Source organism: Natator depressus, chromosome 19 (genome assembly GCF_965152275.1).
Source record: "Natator depressus isolate rNatDep1 chromosome 19, rNatDep2.hap1, whole genome shotgun sequence".
NCBI lineage: Eukaryota > Metazoa > Chordata > Testudines > Cheloniidae > Natator > Natator depressus.
In genome coordinates, this window is record NC_134252.1 from 5,442,672 (window position 1) to 5,461,010 (window position 18,339).

Here is an 18,339-nt window from a genome sequence, read left to right on the forward strand (position 1 = left end):
CAAAGGCAGGTGTGACCTGCTGCTGCTGTGTGTTCATGGAGAGCTGACTGGGAAACACCACTTCCTTTCCCCTTAACCTCTGCTGCCCAGGGCGCACTGATCACAGCAACCCATCCGTGCTGCACCAGCTTCCTTTGTGCACCTCTATAGCAGGCCGCATCTCACAGCCTGGAAGTTCCAGACCTGTCTTTCGGAGCCCTCTTCAGGGCCGTGTAGGCGGACAGAATTCAGTAATCAGGGAGGCTCATGAGGCAGGGTGGCTTAGAAATGTGAGCCTTTCATCTCTGGAGACTTGGGCACCACTCCACTGCCTTGCATCACAGGGGAAACGAGCACTGTTGTCTTGGTCTAGCCCCTGGAGGGCTGCCCAAAGCACACGACTGCAGGAATTAATACTTGGGGGCGGTCCGGGGGCTGGAATAGTAAAAAGTGCCACGGTGGAGTGAGGGGCATGGCCGGGGAGGAGCCCAGTACTGGAATAGCAGATGGGCTACAAGTCAGGCGTGAGGTGCATTGTCGGGGGGGGGGGGGGGGGAAGCTGGAACAGCAGGGGGCTACAGGTCAGGACGTCAGTGGACCTTGAGGGGGTGGGGGAGAGGAAGGTACCACAGACCTTCCTGGATAACCGATGCCTCTAGCCAATTCCTCACCTTCATAAGTACCACCATTCTCCAAATTCGCCCCCCAAGGTCAGAGAGGAAGGAGGTAGGCAATGGCAGAGGCTGGCTTTAATTATCAAGACCAGACCAGCACACACACAAAATGACCGCCCCAATCCTCCTAATACATAAAGAAACACCAATTACTGCTTGAAAATGCAACCATCTCGCTTGACTAAAAATCCACTCTGCGTGTACTGCTCTGTGCTTTAATATTTCTGTGACCAATGCCATTTACCAGACACCGTTAAATTTAATCCATGCTGGGCTGATGAGCTAAGCCAGCCCTAGTGTTCAAACCAGCTAACAGCTTTCAGTGGCTGAGCTAGGCAAAGTCACTGGGGGCGGAATAATATGAGTATATGTGCATGACAGCTTTAACGGAGGCCCTGATCCTGCAGTTGGATCCCCACAAGCAGATCCTGCAGGGTCCCAGTGAAATCACCAGGAATAACATGAGTTCAGGAGCCAGCCCGTGCAGATCCGATTGCAGGATTGGGGCCCAGGGTTTTGGTGCAGTTTGCATTAGGACCCACCGGTTTCAGCGGCTCATAACTTTCTGAGAATTAAAAATTACTCTCCGGGCTGTAACTTTCCATGTTGGAACTTAGCCCAAAAGGGAATCTTATCAAAGTTTGAGAAAAATCCTTCTGGCCATTTCTGAGCTGTCACTGGGGTGTATGAGGATGGAGGGGGGCTGGATTACAGTTATCCAAAGATTCTTTTCGCTTCATGGAAGACAGGAAGGATGATTTTGTGCTTAAGGCACTAGACTGGAACTCAAGAGACCTGAGTTAAACTGCTGGCTCTGCCACAGATTCCCTGTGTGACCACGGGTGAATCATTTAATCTCTTTGGGTCCCGTTTTCCCCATCTGTAAATCAGAGATAAGTAAAATTTTCAAAAGCACCTAAGTGACTTAGGAGTCTAAATGCCATAGACTTTAACTAAAACTTTGGCTCCTAAATCACTTTTGAAAGTGGAACTTAGGCAGAATTATTGGGTAAAGCTTTCAAAAGCACCTTTCTCCCGTCACTTGTCTGTCTGGTCTGCATGGACTGTAAGCTCTTTGGGGCTGTGTGTGTACTGTGCCTAGCACAGGGGAGCTTTGGTCTCAGTTGGGGCTTCAGGCTGCTACTGTGACATATTGATGACTCGTGAATTGCTCAAATCCTAATAACTTGAAATGTTGCATACAGCCAGACTTCAAAGAAAAAACCTAATTACACAGTGGTAATTGATTAAATGGGTCTTTGCACAGGTGCAGTGAACATCTTTGCTGTTTTAATTAACTTTTGGAGCTGCAATCGCAAAGATGCGCATGCATACACAAGGAGACTGGCATATTTTGGGCCAAATGCTGCTGTTCTTTACACTGGAGAAATGATGCCTTCCATAGAGTGACCCTTCCTCCCCCCTATTGTAATAGGATCAGGATCTGGGCCACGGTGTTTCTAGAAAATCACTAACTTAATGCTGAGCTGAGAACACTTAGGGGATACAGTGTTGCTAGTGCAGCAAACTAAGAGAGGACGGCAGGATTGGTCCCTGAGCTTGGAGCTTTGCATTGCACGCCGGTACAGATCTTGTCACCTCCCTCTGAGTGGTCTCAGATGTCTTCAGTCTTGCAGCCCAGTTCCCCATTGGAGGAGAAATCAGTGCGTCTGGGTGTATTTGTAGTGAAACTTGCTTATTCACCCTATATGCACCAGTCCTTGGACAGAGATGGTCACAAACTGCATGCAGGCAACTCCTTCATCCACCAGTCTCAGCCCAATACCAATATCTAGTTCCCAGGGAACAACTCTGCCTCAAAGACTCAACTCCAGTGAGACAGATAAGGGCAGAGAGCAAACTCCTGCCTTGCTGCTTGCAAGTGCTCCCCCAAAGAGAAAATCCATCAAAAAACTAACCACATAGCATGTCTGCCAAGACTGAGCAGTGCTCACACCTCTGCAAACAGAACTTGTAAGACAATGTTACAGTGCCACCTGGGGATTCCCGCCACAATATTTGAAGGGAGCGAGTGAGAGGTCAGGAATCCACAAAGTGGTGCTACTTAGGAATGTGACGTTTTGGTTGCAAGCCTAGGCCCAGACCTGCCCCGTTCACACCCATGGACCTACCCCTTGAGTTGGAGCAGACAGATCAGGTTGGTTATTATTTGAGTTCATGTGGCAGATACTTAATTTCTCTCGAGGGTGAAATTCACCCCCGTGCAGAGGACTAGGCACTTGGCCCCAGCACCTATTCTGAGCCCTTAAAATAGACTTATATGGTGCGTAGGCCTTGTTCTGGCCCTTCTGCACACAGGTGAATTTCACCCCAAACTCACTTTCCCATTGGTGAAAGGTGCCACACAAACAGCCCTGGAGCCTAATGTCCTCGTTCTCTCCAGAACGTGCATGACATGGGCAGCTACCTCCCCTTCCCAGCCCCCCACATTGCCTACTATTTTGGAAGATTTGCCCCTAAGGGGCAAAGAGGAGCTCCTTGTTTCTAAAGCTCACTCCTTCCTGGGCCTCTCTGCTAACCCTACCCAGGGTGGAGGGGTGGTTTTTGTGGTGAGATCTCATTTCCCATAGATTCGTCCACATTAGGAGGTTGTGGAATTTGGTCACCCCCAATAGGATGGGGGACTCTATCTTGGGAAGCAGTGACTCTGGAAAAAGACTTCGAGATCATAGTGGATAATCAGCTGAACGCGAGTTCCTGCGGTAACCTTGTACCCAAAAGGGCTAATCCAATCCTTGCATGTATAAACAGGAATACCAAGTAGGAGTAGAGAGGTTCTATTACCTCTTTTTGGCACTGGTGCGATGGCTACTGGAGTACTGTGTTCAGAGCTGGTGTCCCTACTTCAAGAAGGATGTTGAAAAGTTGGAGAAAGTCCAGAAAAGAGTCACAAGAATAATTACAGGATGGGAAGACGTGACTTCTCGTGAGAGACTCAAGGTGCTCCATCTATTTAGTTTATCAAAGAGAAAATTAAGGCATGACTTGGATCATAGTGTACCGGTACCTCTATGGAGAACCAACATTTGTTGCGGGTTGGGTGGGTGGGGGGGTGTCTTTAATCTGGCAGCCAAAGGTATAACAAGATCCAACGGCTGCAAGTTGAAGCCAAATTAGGTGCACATTTTTGACACAGGTAGTTAACTACTAGGACAATTTACCATGAGCTGTGTTGGGTTCCCAATCACTGGCCATTTTTACATCCAGATCAGACGTATTTCTAAAATCTGCTTTAGTTCAAACAGGAGTTAATCCTACAGTCCGTGCTATACAGGAGGTCAGATGAGATTATCACAGTGGTCCCCCTTCTGGCTTAATACTCCTATGAATCTTGTCTGAAATAGCTCCTTATCTTACAGTTTACTAATCCCTTAAACCATCCAGCCTCCCTCGGAGGCTTAGAAAGGTGGGGTCAGTATCTTACAGATAAGGAAACTGAGGCACATATTGGGGCAGTGATATGACCACAATGATGCAGCAAATACGGTGGCAGAACTGGGAGGAAAACCCAGGTCCCCTGATTCCCAGCCCAACACCCTATCCCCAATGCCATGCTGCCTTCAGCCCATTCCTAGCCTGGCTTTCCATTCACAGAGCTGTGGGGTTTGAGGAAGGTATGAAATGGCGGCCAGATATCCTAATGGATATTTCTCTTCCGCCCCATGAATATTTAAACTCCGAGGGGATGGAAGCATCCATCTTCCAGGGAAAGGTAAATTATTAACTCCCTGCCAAGTGAAGCCACTTTATAATAATAGAGAGAGGCAGCATCTGGAAAAATGTTTCTCTTTCAAGAGAAGCAGCTGCAAATGGCATAGGATGAAAGCGACTGGGCATGCCGGCGAGCGGAGAGATACAGGTGCCCCCAGTACCCAGTCGTGCTCTGTCCCAGTTCCATAGACCTACCCAGAGCAGCTGTATTTGTTGTAAGCTGCAGTTTCAGCCACAGTGAGCCGATTTAGTGCCAGCATTTGATTTTCTCAGCAACTTTCTCTATGTTCCTTTGAGGAGCTGATGCTGTCTTTTGCCGAGGAGCAGAACAATGGCTTGGCTTGGCTGGGGCAGTGGTGAACCACGTGGGAATGATGGGAAGTGGGTGTAATGGACTCTACGGACTGATTCACTAGTGCCCTGCACCTTGTGTTGGCATTTACATCCGTGGGGGTAAAATGCTACCAAAGCAGCATGCCTGGGTCTTAGACCTGCTTTGTGCTGGTGTGAGTGATGAGACCAGGTGCAGGGCAATGGCGAATCAGCAGTCAGTGAGTTAAGTTGTAATTTCTGTGCCCGGGGCAGGGAAAGGTGTAAATTTAAAGTAACAATCTTGCTTTGACTTACGCCCTCTAATTGCTTTAACTCCTACACACTGGGGGCCTGCTATTACTCCCACTTATATGGTCAGTGAATAATACGGACCAGACCCTCAGCAGACCTGTATTGTGGTTGGATTAGACATTTACTCTTCAGGACAAACTCGGAAGCAAACAAACCACCCTGGCCCCCCCCATCCTCAAGATCCAGGTTCCAAATTATCCAAATTTATTCCAAATTATCCAGGCTCAGAGACTGGGTAAATGGTTCTGTTTTGCACCATCACCCCTCCCCATCTCTGCTACATAACTGAGCATTGCAAGTGGGTTTGCCAAAATGATGCCCACAACCCTCAGTTCGTGTCAGTTGGCCTTGTGCCATTGAAGTAAACTGGCATGGCTGGATTGAAACCAGCGGAGGATCTGGCCCATAATTTCTCACTGTTAGTTACATATCTGGAAGTGCATTGTTTGCAGTGCAGTATATGCTACATCTGGGGTAAAATCCCATATTTAATAGAAGGGAGATACCCAGGGGTCTCTTGGCCATTAGAGTCTGCACTCCAGATCCTCGTTTGCAAGGGGATATGCAGCAATACAAGCTGATGGTCCTTTGAGCTACGCATGTGAAAAGGCAAAATCCCAGCAGAGGGAACTCCGCAGCCCCCTGCATTTGACATAGGCACGGCTGCACCTGCTGAGTCCCGGGCACCTCCTTGAGCAAGAGACTGACAAACTGGAGGTAATTCACACAGGCAGAGATTTTCAAAGCTGCATGAAAGCACTTGGACATCATTTGCCATTACAATTAATGGGAACAGAGCATCCAGATCCCCTAGTGCCTTAGCAATCTCCGTCTCAGCCATCAGTGACAACTGACTGCACCAGTTTACACCCTCGATAATGGGCCTGTGTGTTTTATAGCTGACTGACGTGGCAGCACGGTGCAGGGCTGAGGACCGCAGAGTGGAGACAGGATTTCAGTGCCCAGCCCTGCCACTGATCTGCTGGGTGGCCCAAGGCATATCATTTCCCTTCTCTGTGCCTCAGTTCCCTTCTCAGCCCACAGCTGTCCAGCCTGTATAGTTCGAGCTGTTTGGGGCAGGAAAAGTCTCTCGTGATCCATGTGTGCCTGCCACAATGGGCTCCCAATCTCATTTGGGGCCTGTAAGTTCTACTGTAATAGAGACAGGATGGCCCAGGGGCCAGAGCACAAGCCTAAGACGTGGGGAGACCTTAGTTCAAGTCCCAGCTCTGCCACAGACTTGGCCAAGTCACTTAGCCATTCTGTGCCTCAGTTTCCCCATCTGCACTATTATTGCTTCCCTTCTCCAGAGGGGTAGGGTGAAGATAAATCCAATGAAGAGGGTGAGGTACCCAGATACTATAAGGATCAGCGTTTCTCAACCTTTCAATACCAGAGAGCAGCTTGCTGCCTTCCTAAACTGTGTCAGGGCGATCCCAGGGATTGGCGCCGGTCCATGGACATGTTGTTCAGAAATGCTGCTTCAGAGAGATGCTTGGGCCCGGACCCGCTTAGGTGCCTAAGTCCAAGATTTGGGTGCCATTGGGATCCACAAAGCTTCCACGCAACTGGTGCCTAAACTTATTCAGCGCTTACATTTCCGCTGTCAAAGTTCCCCCTCGGTACCGAAGTTTCCGCCTCCAGGTGTGGGCACTGCTGCCTCAGGCTTCTCTCCCGCCTCAGCCCCAGCGTGATCCTCAAAGCCCTGGAGGCAGACAGTCCCCGGCCTCCCTCACCTGCAGGGCCCGATCCGGCAGGCAAGCTTTGAGCAGGTGCAGCTCCGCACACAACGCCTAAATCCCTCCCCGGCTCTGGGCCTTTGCGCCTTCCCTCGCGGCCGCCTGGCTCGTTAGCAGCATAGGTGCTGCAAGGACACAGGTTGCCATCCCGGCCAATAAAACCGCTTCCACACCTGCCTGCCTGGCTCCTCCCCGTGCAGAGCCTGAAGTGCGTGGGTGGCAGTTGAGAGGGGCGACCCTGCAGGTGCTCCCTGCATCTGCCTGCCGGGCTAATGAGACCTTACAGGGGGCTGGGCTGTCACACCGCTCTGCATGAACTCACCCATTTATCAATTATAAAGGGATGTAAATAGGTTCGCAGACAAGCTGGGCAATTAGTCATAATATCGTTAATTAGAGCCCGCTCCTGGAGCACGGCAGCATTTCAATATTTACCTTCTGGCTGCTATTTCCCACCCCCCCAGCCTGCTGCCCTTCCAGTAGGCGTGGGAAGGAGATTAAAGGGTTTGCTTGGGAAGGGGTGCCGGCCACGTGCCTGAAACACGGGCGGAAGAGGAACACGATCATGTAAACTGCCTCTCTCCCCCAGCCACTGACTCAGTGTCACAGGATCTCCAAGCTCTGTGCTGAAGAGATTTCACACAGAGTGGGGGTGTGGGGAGGGGGAGCGTCCCTGTTAATGCTTTCTCTGCTAGTCCCTCACCGCACCTGCCTGCTGCCACCTTCCCAGAATGATTTGGATCGCAACAGCCCGCAAGAGCCTCAGTCATGGCCCAGGACCCCATTGTGCCAGGCGCTGGTCAGAGTCAGACACAGAACAAAGCCCGTTCCTGCCCCATGGCGCTTTCAGCGAGTAATAAAAGGCTCTTCCCGACTTTACGTGACGGCTTGAAGATTCAAGCACAGGGGCAGGGGGAGGGAAAGTAGATGGGTTACTCCTTCAGGGGACAGACAGCTGGCTCATAGGGGTAACAGCATTCTTCTGGCCGCATCCATGTCAGCCGAAGTCGTTGTGTTGACCTCCAGGCTCCGTTGTGGGAGCTTAGCCAACCCTAGTTCAGTTGTCCCCTGCACAGGCCCCGTTCTGCCCTCCGTTAGCCCTATGTGACCGCACTGAAGTCAGTAGGGCTGTCAGAGGACGTGTCTTCATGGAAGAGGCTTGTGGTTAAGGCACAGGGGAGGGCTGGGTGCTGCTCCCAGCTTTGCCACTGACTCTTTGCATGACCTTGGGCGAGTCACTTAATCCAGCTTCCTTTCGGGAGCCCAAATTTAGAGGCCCAGGCCCTGATTTTTCACAAGAGTTGAGCCCCCATTGACTTCAGCTGCATAGTTTCTGATCACCTGCTCGTCACCATGGTATCCAAATACCTGCGTGTCCTCCGTCCTTACTACAAACTGAGGACCTCCCTTGTGTCAACAGGATGCTAGAGCTAGCGATGGCATTTAGAAATGTGAATTCCAAGCCAACAAATATATTAAGGTCAAAAAAATAGTCTAACCTAGTTAGAATGACCCAGAATTAGCCATTCTATTTTATGCCTAAAGGAGATGCTGCATCTCTCCTTTGGGGGCATATAGCAGAGGCAGGCTTGGTCAAGACATGGGTGAGAGATTTCTCATGGTCTCTACCCTGCCCAGCTGTTGCAGGAAGCAATGCTGGTGTTTCATTCGGTAGCTCTAAGCAAGTACTGACTATGCCTGCTTGTGGCCCTCTGGGATTGCTCTGCTGCTCGGAGTGCCGTACCAGTGGAGAGACGGGAGACTAAGGTACTGCCCAGCTGTGGTTAGTAATGTCAAGGCAATTTCATTTCATTTTATTTTTTGCAAGGTACTATAGGGATTTTAGACTGGGCACCAGATTCTGCTCTTGGTCACACCACCAGCGTAAACACCACTGGGATAAATCGGAAGTAACTGAGACCGGACCCTAGCCCTGGGTGTCCGGCTGTTCTGCCAACAGGATACACAACTTGCACAGCAAGTGTCAAGTGCATTATTTCATTGGAACTATGGCCTGTTTGTTGGGGCAGGGGCCTACTCTTCTTATTGTACCTATTTGAACAGCAGGGCCCACTGTGTAGACATGTAGTAAGAGGCAATCATAGAATCATAGAATATCAGGGTTGGAAGGGACCCCAGAAGGTCATCTAGTCCAACCCCCTGCTCGAAGCAGGACCAATTCCCAGTTAAATCATCCCAGCCAGGGCTTTGTCAAGCCTGACCTTAAAAACCTCTAAGGAAGGAGATTCTACCACCTCCCTAGGTAACGCATTCCAGTGTTTCACCACCCTCTTAGTGAAAAAGTTTTTCCTAATATCCAATCTAAACCTCCCCCATTGCAACTTGAGACCATTACTCCTCGTTCTGTCATCTGCTACCATTGAGAACAGTCTAGAGCCATCCTCTTTGGAACCCCCTTTCAGGTAGTTGAAAGCAGCTATCAAATCCCCCCTCATTCTTCTCTTCTGCAGACTAAACAATCCCAGCTCCCTCAGCCTCTCTTCATAAGTCATGTGCTCTAGACCCCTAATCATTTTTGTTGCCCTTCGCTGGACTCTCTCCAATTTATCCACATCCTTCTTGTAGTGTGGGGCCCAAAACTGGACACAGTACTCCAGATGAGGCCTCACCAGTGTCGAATAGAGGGGAACGATCACGTCCCTCGATCTGCTTGCTATGCCCCTACTTATACATCCCAAAATGCCATTGGCCTTCTTGGCAACAAGGGCACACTGTTGACTCATATCCAGCTTCTCGTCCACTGTCACCCCTAGGTCCTTTTCCGCAGAACTGCTGCCTAGCCAATGCCTGCCCCAAGAACCTAAAGACAAAGGGTGGGAAGGGAAACAGAAGCACAGAGAGGGCCAGTGACTTGTCCATGGACATACAGCACAGCAGTGGCAGAGCCAGGATGTGCTTTTGACTCCAATTAAGTAATTATTCTTTATTAGCCCCCTGATAGGCAAATTCCATTTGAGAATCTCAACGGTGTTTCAAATGCATTGGTCAGATCATCCTCACCCCACCCGGTGAGAGAAGGATCATCTTCATTTTCCTGTTTGGGGTAACTGAGGCACATGAAGGGTAAGGTCATCCATATCTGAGGTGGGACTAGAGCCTGTGGGTTCTGACTCAGCATGCTCCCTTGCTGGGGTACCTCCTCTCTGCTAGACTTGTGGTGAGGCACTTTCTAAACACAGGCTTTGTAGAGAAGTTTCATTTAGGGTTTAAACAAATGTAAATGCCACTAAAAAAGGGGCACACTCAGCTCCAAGACTCAGCCCACCCCAGAGAAATTTGTATAAGTATACCGTTCCCGATTCCCTTTTTTTTTTTAAAGGAGCCCTGAGCTAACAACTAGCAGATTTGGCAGTGAATCAGACTACTAACCCACCATTAGACACACACAAAAAACAGGTTAGCCAGTCATTTTTCCTCCCCTTCTCTACAGATGTGCATGGCAGGGGTGCTGTTTGCTAAGCAGACCATAATTGCCAAAGCAATACTTAGCACCAGGGTAAAATTGAAGGAGAACATAATGCACAAAATGAGGTCTTTCAAATAAAAATGTCAGTTTTACAAGTGCCCTGTAATATGACTTTTACGTCTTCTGACCTTACAGATGAAGGGCAGGCTGGAGCCAGAGCCCACTGAAATTGGTGGACGTCTTTCCGGTGACTTCAATGGGCTTTGGATCAGGTCTGTAGCTAGTAAATAGTGGAGGATATGGGCTCCCAACTTCAACCTCCCTTTCTTTATAACTAGCTGGGAGAGTGGTCCTGAAACTCTGGTTCATTGTAACAAAGGATCATGGGATGAGAAAAGCTGAGAATTGCTGCACTAGGGAGTCATACAGGGTGCAGATTCTGGGGGCTACCACGGGTCATCACAAACGAGAGGTCCCCTTTTATTGGAGGTACCTCAGCTGGCACAAAATGAGCAAGTGCGTTCAGGCTCATCTCCTGGCCTTCCCGTCCCTCCATCCTACCCAAAAGGCCTCTACAAAGATCCTCTGCCGAGCCTGCCCTCTGCCCCAGTGGAATCCCTGCACTGGAGCCCCATCTCCTCCCATGGATGGATGGAGTTACTCCACCTCCTTTTCAAGGCCCTGCGTAAGCTCCCTCCCGTGTGCACCGCTGCTGCTATTCTTCCTTTTGCACTTTCCGATCCCCTCCATCTCCTTCTCCCACGTTCAGCTTCAGTCCCGCCCTTTTATTTAGGGCCAGCTCCCAGGTTACTCGACCCTTTGCACCTCAGAGCCCTGAGACTCAACAATGAGCTACCTAGCCATGAGGTTTATTGCTCCAGGGCCAGATTCTCCCTCTCCTTTATGCCAAGGCGCTCCCATTACTTTTAGTTCCTAGACAAGCTGCAAGATGAACTCCAGGTAAAGCTATGGACAGCACCACACGCAGGCCCATGACCTGGGCATCATCCTTGACTCAACCCTGTCTCTGGACCCCCCCCCCCCCCATATCCAAGCTGCCTCAATCTAGGACAGTCTCTGCAGTTGGTGAGTCGTTTCGGGCAAAGTTGAGACCTTTCATTTTGAAATGATTTTTCATTTCGAAACAGCATTTCATTTAGAAATTTAGCCAGCTAAAAAGAGGGATGAATCAGCTGAAAGTGACTGCAAATGAGAAATTCATTTTGTGGCTCATAAAATGGTTCAGTTGACCCAAAATGATTTTTTCTATTTTTCAGTTGGGGGGGGGGGGGGGACGACGACACAGAAAATTCAGTTTTGGTTCAAACCAAAGCATTTTTCCCCCAGATTTTTATAGCTTGACCCCGAATCAATTATTCATTCAGGTCGAGCAATAACTCTATATGCAAATGTTATTACAGACACTTCCCATCCTGATTCCATGAGCAGAAGGTTTGCAAAGTGCTTTGAGATACTCAGAAGACAGCTGCTCTATCATTGCAAGGGGTTACTATCAATAAGCCTTCAGGCATGACAAAAAAAGAGGACAACTCTGAAATGACCATGCTCAAGACCCTTGAAAAACAAGCTGCTGCTTATAAGCTTCTCACCTGCAATTTCTCTCTCAAAAATCCCTTCAAACTTACAGGCAATACCCACTATGGAAACAGAGAAGGCAACACAGCCACTGGCCAGAGCAAAGGGCTGGGCTCCATCCCCAATTCTGCCACTGACCCACCATGTGATCTGGAGCAAGTCACTTTACCTCTCTGTGCCTCTGTTTCCCCCTCTGTAAACTAGTGGTGCTCCTTTGCAAAGCTCTTTAAGATAAGATGGATAAAAGGTACTTTGTGTGTGCAAACTAGAGGGCCAAAGTCCTCCCTACTATACAGGTGTAACTTGCGGGTAAATCTACTGGTGTAAGCAAGAGCAGAATTCAACCCAGTGGCGCTACTTATTTCAGAACTGACTTGATTGGGAGACTGCCCAGACCGCAGAACTCCAGACCGGGTTTGTCTCTTCTCTGCGCGTTAATTCAGCAGATGGGGGAGCCCTTTACCTGTCTGGCGCCAGCGCAGACTTCATCAGCTCAGCTTTCTCCTTTGCAGAGTGGCAGGTAAACCTTGGACTGGGTTTCTGGGTCCAACACACAGAGATTCTGGCTGCCATGCAGCCTGGAATGACCACAGCCTTGAAAGCCTTTAGAGGGTTCTGCCTTACATCTTCCCATTCCTTTGAAACCTACATGGCCAGGACCTGATCTGACACCTGGTCGCAGCTTTTTAAAAAGGGGGCTCGCTGCCCCTGTGCCTGTGTCCTGACACCTCCCTAGCTGGGGTTCTGTGTGGGAGGGGGTAACAGCTGCTGGCAGGGAGGGAAATCTACAATTCAGGACTTCAGGAAGCTTCAAGACTGTCAGGTGCTCCTGCTGAGTCATTAGCTTCCCCTCTGGGGAGCAGTAACTGCTTTGCAGATGGCCTCTTTTCCTGGCAATGCTGAAGGAGCACAATGGATCATGCCTGCAGTCGGGTGGTATCACCCACGTTAAAGAGGATATTGGGATGGCTAGATCCTGATGGGCTCCCCTTGCCCTGTTCTGGGGGTTTACAAACCCTTCATTTTACTGGAGCATAGAAATCAGAGATGGAAGAGACCTAGGTGGCCAAGCTAGCCCATTCCCCAGGGGGCCAGTGCAGGATTGTTGCCTGCTGGCTTATTTCCCAGGGATTTAAATGCCTTGAGCAGAACTCGTTGAATTCTTTGTGAAGGCCCCAATCCAGCACAGCACTTAACTGTGGGCTTCGTTTTTGACATGGGGAGTTGCTCCAATGAGTTCATTGGGGTGCATCCTGTGCTTAGAGTTAAGCACACACTTAAGTGTTTTGATCGGTCAGGCACAATGAATATATGTTGTTCATTCCCCCCCCCCCCCCCCGCATTGTTCCTTAGTGAACTGATGCTGATCTTCTTCAGACTGTTCATTAGTCACGATGTAATTTGTATCAAGAATTTTCAATCCGGAGACTGTTCACGAACTATTCTCTTCAGTCATCTGGTAGTGGATAGGCCAGATGTGTGAGTGTCTACTGCACTCACACGGCACTATTATTAATTATCTGTATTATCGTAGCACCTACGAGCCCTAGTCCTGGACCACCAGGACCCCACTGTGCTAGGTCCCGTACAAACACCGAATGGCATTGTTTCTCTGTCCGTGCCAGGATGGCAGACATTTTTCCATAGGAAAACAACGCACTTCTTGATAGGACATTTCAGGTGAGCGATCATTCATGCTAAACTATGTAAAATGTTGGGGATCCGCAGATATTTTCACTCAAACCTTGGATGTCCAAATACTCACCAATTATCTAATACAGCTCCACCAATCACGGAGACGGAGGTCATCTGTTATTTACCAGCGAGGGGGCTTCAACCATTGCTCTGGGAGAATCACCCTAAGCTCTCTGGGGCAGGCACAGTCCTTTCATTGTGTGTTTGTACAGCACCACGGGGTCCTGGACTAGGCCTGGGGCTCCTAGGGGCTACAGCAATCCAAATAATTCTCAGTAATGTTCCTAGAACAGGGAAGCACTTCAGTTGTGTGGTTAAAGCACTAGGAGGCCAGTGCTCTGATCCCAGTGTCAACACTGGCTGCCTCTGTTGCCTCTGGCACGTTGCTTCCCTTTTCTGTGCCTTGATTTCCCCATCTGTAAAATTGGAACAATAATACACAACAGAAGTGATGCCTAGCCCCAGTGGCATGGAAGTGTTCCCATGTAGTGGGTTGGAAGAGCTTGAATTTTTCTGAAACTGAGACTGTTCTCTCTCAGCACTAAACAGAAACAAACTCCTGAATTATAAACCTTGAGTGTATATAAATCTCATGATCGCAAATTCCTATAAAATATGGATCATTTTACCTACCACTGAAATGCAACTGCTTCCGGTGTGGAGCGCAATAGCTGTTTAACAGCACCCAGGAGCAACATGACAAAAACCAGGCCCCGATCCTGCAAAGACTTCAATGGGGACTACTCATGTAGTTCAAGTTAAGCATACGTGTGAGCCTTTGCTGGATTGGGACCACAGTTAGGACAGGAAGTAAACAATACAGTATTCAACTGATACTGCAGCAGAAAATTTGGGAAGGCAGAATGCAATCACCCAACTGGAATTTAACAAGGGCAACACCCTAGCTTTTTCACGTGCACATGTACACACACACACACACACAGTGTCATCATTTTTAATGTCATTTGAGAGGGGTACCCCTGGCAACACAGTGCCCCATAGCAACATGCTGGGGCATTGGCTCAAAACTGATAAGAAGATAAACAAGGGGGTTCTAAGGTTCCCTTTTACCTCCATTTCATCATTCCTAAGAGAACTACAGCTGAAAAGCTAAGTATCCTTAGTAGTTATAAAGCCAGAAAAAACACAAGATCCTGCTGCTGTTTTCCCTAAGCTGTTCTTCCTCCACCACTGAGAATGGCTAAGCTCCGGTGGTAACAAATTAGATCATTACAGCTAATAGGATCACTTGCAATACAGCACACAAAGAATAAGCTGTGCCAAAGGACAAGGAAAGCATGCTCTTGTATTGCTGAGCTTAGAGGAAGGGTATTCGTTACCCTGCTCTTAATTTTACCTCCATCCATTCTCCCCATCTTCTTATGGCTCCCTCGGAGAACGAGTAGTCAGGGGTGGGAACTGGAAGGACGTGCTGTCTGCTGTACCAAGACAAGCTTGGTTACAGAACATATCCCAAGTAGCTGGGGAGCATACACAGAAGCCATAGGCTCTGACTGGTACCAACCTGGCAAATGTAACATACTACCACAAGAATATCCTTGGTCCAAAATCCGCAGCACTTGGGGGGTTTGTGCCCCCTCTCTCTCACACACTCGCTTTAACCAAGCAGGGGATTGCAAGGCAATTTCCAATTCCCTTTCTCTCTCCTATTTTTATTTATTTTATTGCAAAATACTAAACGTTCTCAGAGTAAATTACTGCAATGCTCAATCAGTGATTAGATTACGTTAAAGCTTCCTTCTCTGCCATGAATCGCTGCTCTAAAACAGTGGAGGGTGGGGAGAAGAAAAGAGAGGAGATGGATACCAAGCTTGTAGAACCTAATCTGGTTGCTTATCAGTGACCTTCACCATTCTTACAGTTGAAAAAAAATAAAATAAAGCATTTTGAGAAGTTCTCCAGTAAACGAGCTCCATGTCTCTACACAGACTGGAATCAGTGCTAGGGCTTTCGTTGGCAAAATCGCTTCAGGACGTATGGAATAGCAGGAAATCAAATAAGGGCAATCAAAATGAAAGAAACATGTCATGTTAGAAGCATTTCTCCTGCTGATCTGTCACATTAATAGAAACACACACAGACCCACAGAGAGACGGGAAGAAATCTCCCTGTTTGTACTTTAGCAGATGCACAACACGCAATGGTACAAATTGTCTGGAAAAATTAATTCCCTGTTGCATTTGATTAAATATTCACCTCTGCAAATGCTCCTGAAAAGAGAAACGGGGCTATTACTCCCTACTCTCCTTCCTCCCACGCACACACCTTTAAGGAAAAGGGGTAATAAGAAAAAACGATTCATCTTACCAAATAGAGGAGTCCGACAACGCTGTCCAGGTATAACAGGAATAAAAGATACCCCTGCTTCTTCTCCAAAAACACACACACACCCCACCTCTTCTTTCCCCCTCCCCAGAAAAAGAAATCTGCCCCAAATGCTTCAAACCCAAAATCCCATCCCTGGTGCGAGGAGACGACAATCTAGTTAATCTTTAAAGGTTTCTGGAGAGAGACAGGAGCGGAGCTGTAGACTCTTTGCTTAAGCATCTCCATGGTTACCTCCCTGACCCAATTCTCCTCACAGCCAAAAGCAGGGGTAGGCAAGAAATTCAGAAGTGAGATGCAAGGCATGTGGGGACCAGTCATCACCGTTATTTCACAAGCAAATTTTTTTTTTGCGTGGGTGGGGAGGATGGTTCTTTACTAGGTCGTCTCTTCCCTCCCTCTCCCCCTTATTCCTCATAATCCATGGTTCGGGGTCCCACTTCTCTCCCTCACTCCCGTCAGGATGCAAAGACATTGTTTGGGGTCTGTAATAGAGCAACACTGTAACTAGGCATGGGGCTCAAAGCCAAATACTCCCAGTCTTTGGCGAGCCTGGATTCTGACCCCCACATCCAGCCCTTAGCCCTTTATAATGGGGGGCATGTGAAAGCACCAGAGCCAGTTCCCAAAAACTTGGGACAATCTGGAACCTGAGCTGAATATTGCTGCTCAGGGCCTCCGTTTTTGATGGGCTACATTGGAGCTGGAGTGCCTGGTTCAGGGTAAGAAGAAAGCAAAGCTGAACCAAAGGTGGTGGATGGTGAGCCTAGAAGAAGCACCATCATAGAAATGTGGGGCTGGAAGGGAGCCTCGAGAGGTCGCAGAGTCCAGCCCCCTGCGCTGAGGCAGGGCCACGTAAACCTAGACCATTCCTGACAGGTTTTTTTCCAACCTGTTCTTAAAAACCTCCAGTGAGGGGGATTCCACCACCTCTCTTGGAAGCCTGTTTCAGAGCTTAACTACCCTTAGAGTTTGAAAGTTGTTTTTTTCCCCTAAATCTTCCTTGCTGCAGAATAAGCCCATCACTACTTGGGATGGGTGGGCAGTAAGAAAGCTCTGATCATTTGCTTTAGACCTCCTGACTGTCTTATTAATAGTAATTATCTGTATTCCAGCAGTGCCTACCAGCTCCAGCTGAGATTGGGGCCCATGGCGCTAGGTGCTGTACGTACACGTAACAGATTCTTGGCCCCAAAGATCTTCTAAACCTAAATAGACAAGACAGACACAGGAAGTATTATTAACCCCATTTTATAGATGGAAATTGAGGGACAGAGAGACTACAGCCAGATCCACAAACGGAATTAGGTGCCTAAGCCCCAGACTTAGATGCCTATGTCCCAGTTTTGTCTCCACTGCAATCCACAGAACTCCCGCCGACCCCCAGGGGCACCTAAACTCCTGCAGCAGCTAAGTATTTGTTCCCTTGGCGTCTTTTTTCCTGCCTCTGGGCACGTGCGCTGCAGCCTCCCTCTAGGTGTCTGGGCACCTATCTCCCCACTGAGCCCCACAGCAATTCATGAACTGGGGGAAGATCGGTAGACAAATGCCTAAGTTGCTTGTGGGGCCTGATCCAGGTAGCGTGCCCAGGGGCCACGGAGTGGATCGGGTCCTATTCAAAATCCAGCAGGAGGAAAAGGCCACTGTATAACTTTTAGCTCAGGGGTAAGCGTGCCCACCTGGGATGTGGGTGAGCCAGGTTCCATTCCCCCATCGGGCAGAGAGGGGAGAAAAAGTTTGAACAGAAGTCTACGACCTCTCAGGAGGCTGAGGTAACCACTGAGCTATGGGATGTTCTGATGCAGGGATCCCTCAGCCTCTCTCTGTTCCACTGTGGATACACAATGAAGGAATAGTTGGAGCGGAGGGACTGGACCCAGGTTCTTCTGTCTTCCTGGGGGGTGCCCTTACGGCTGGACTACAGAATCAGTCTCTCGCTCTCCCACTCTCCCCATGACTATTTAAGTATCTACCCACAGAGGAATGCAACATCCATGTTGTGGGTTTTTGTTTGGGCCCCTCTTTATTGGACAAGGTAAGTGGTGAGACCATTGTAGCATGAGCGTAAACTCAGCATCCATAGATCAGACAGATGGCAGGACTCAATGCAAGAGACTTGGGACAAAGTTCTAAAATTTGGAATAGATTTTTTTCCAGGGTTCTAAAATGCCCATATGGGTCACTGAAGCTGGGGGGGATCCAGAACACTATCCGAGTACCAGAATAGTGCAAACCCTGCCCAGGGGTGGTGGTGGGGAAACAATCTCAGAATTTGAATGAAAATAGAAAGCTCTGGGTACATCTTCGCTGCAAGTAGACACCAACAGCTGGCCCATGCCTGCTGACTCGGGCTTGCGGGGCTTTGGTTAAAGGGCTGTTGAGCTGTGGTGTAGTTATTTGGGCTCAGGCTGAAACCTGAGCCCAGACATCTACATCGCAATTAAACAGCCTCTTAGCCCAAGCCCCGCAAGCCCGAGTCAAGTGGCCCAGGCCAGCCACAGGCTTTTAATTGCAGTGTAGACATAGC

The 18,339-nt window shown here is 48.9% G+C and overlaps 1 protein-coding gene across 2 annotated transcripts in view; it reads right to left on the minus strand.

Moving 5' to 3' along the window:
* Positions 1–16,051, minus strand: part of RIMS3 (regulating synaptic membrane exocytosis 3) — a 40,298-nt gene extending 24,247 nt beyond the window's left edge. The window contains exon 1 of one of the 2 annotated variants that reach the window (XM_074934309.1): positions 15,795–16,051. The gene's annotated coding sequence lies outside the window, so the exon portion shown is untranslated. Of the gene's footprint in view, positions 1–14,823; positions 14,875–15,794 lie in introns of those variants that run through there. The other variant, XM_074934310.1, reaches the window with a different exon arrangement.
* Between the last annotated feature and the right edge of the window lie 2,288 nt (positions 16,052–18,339).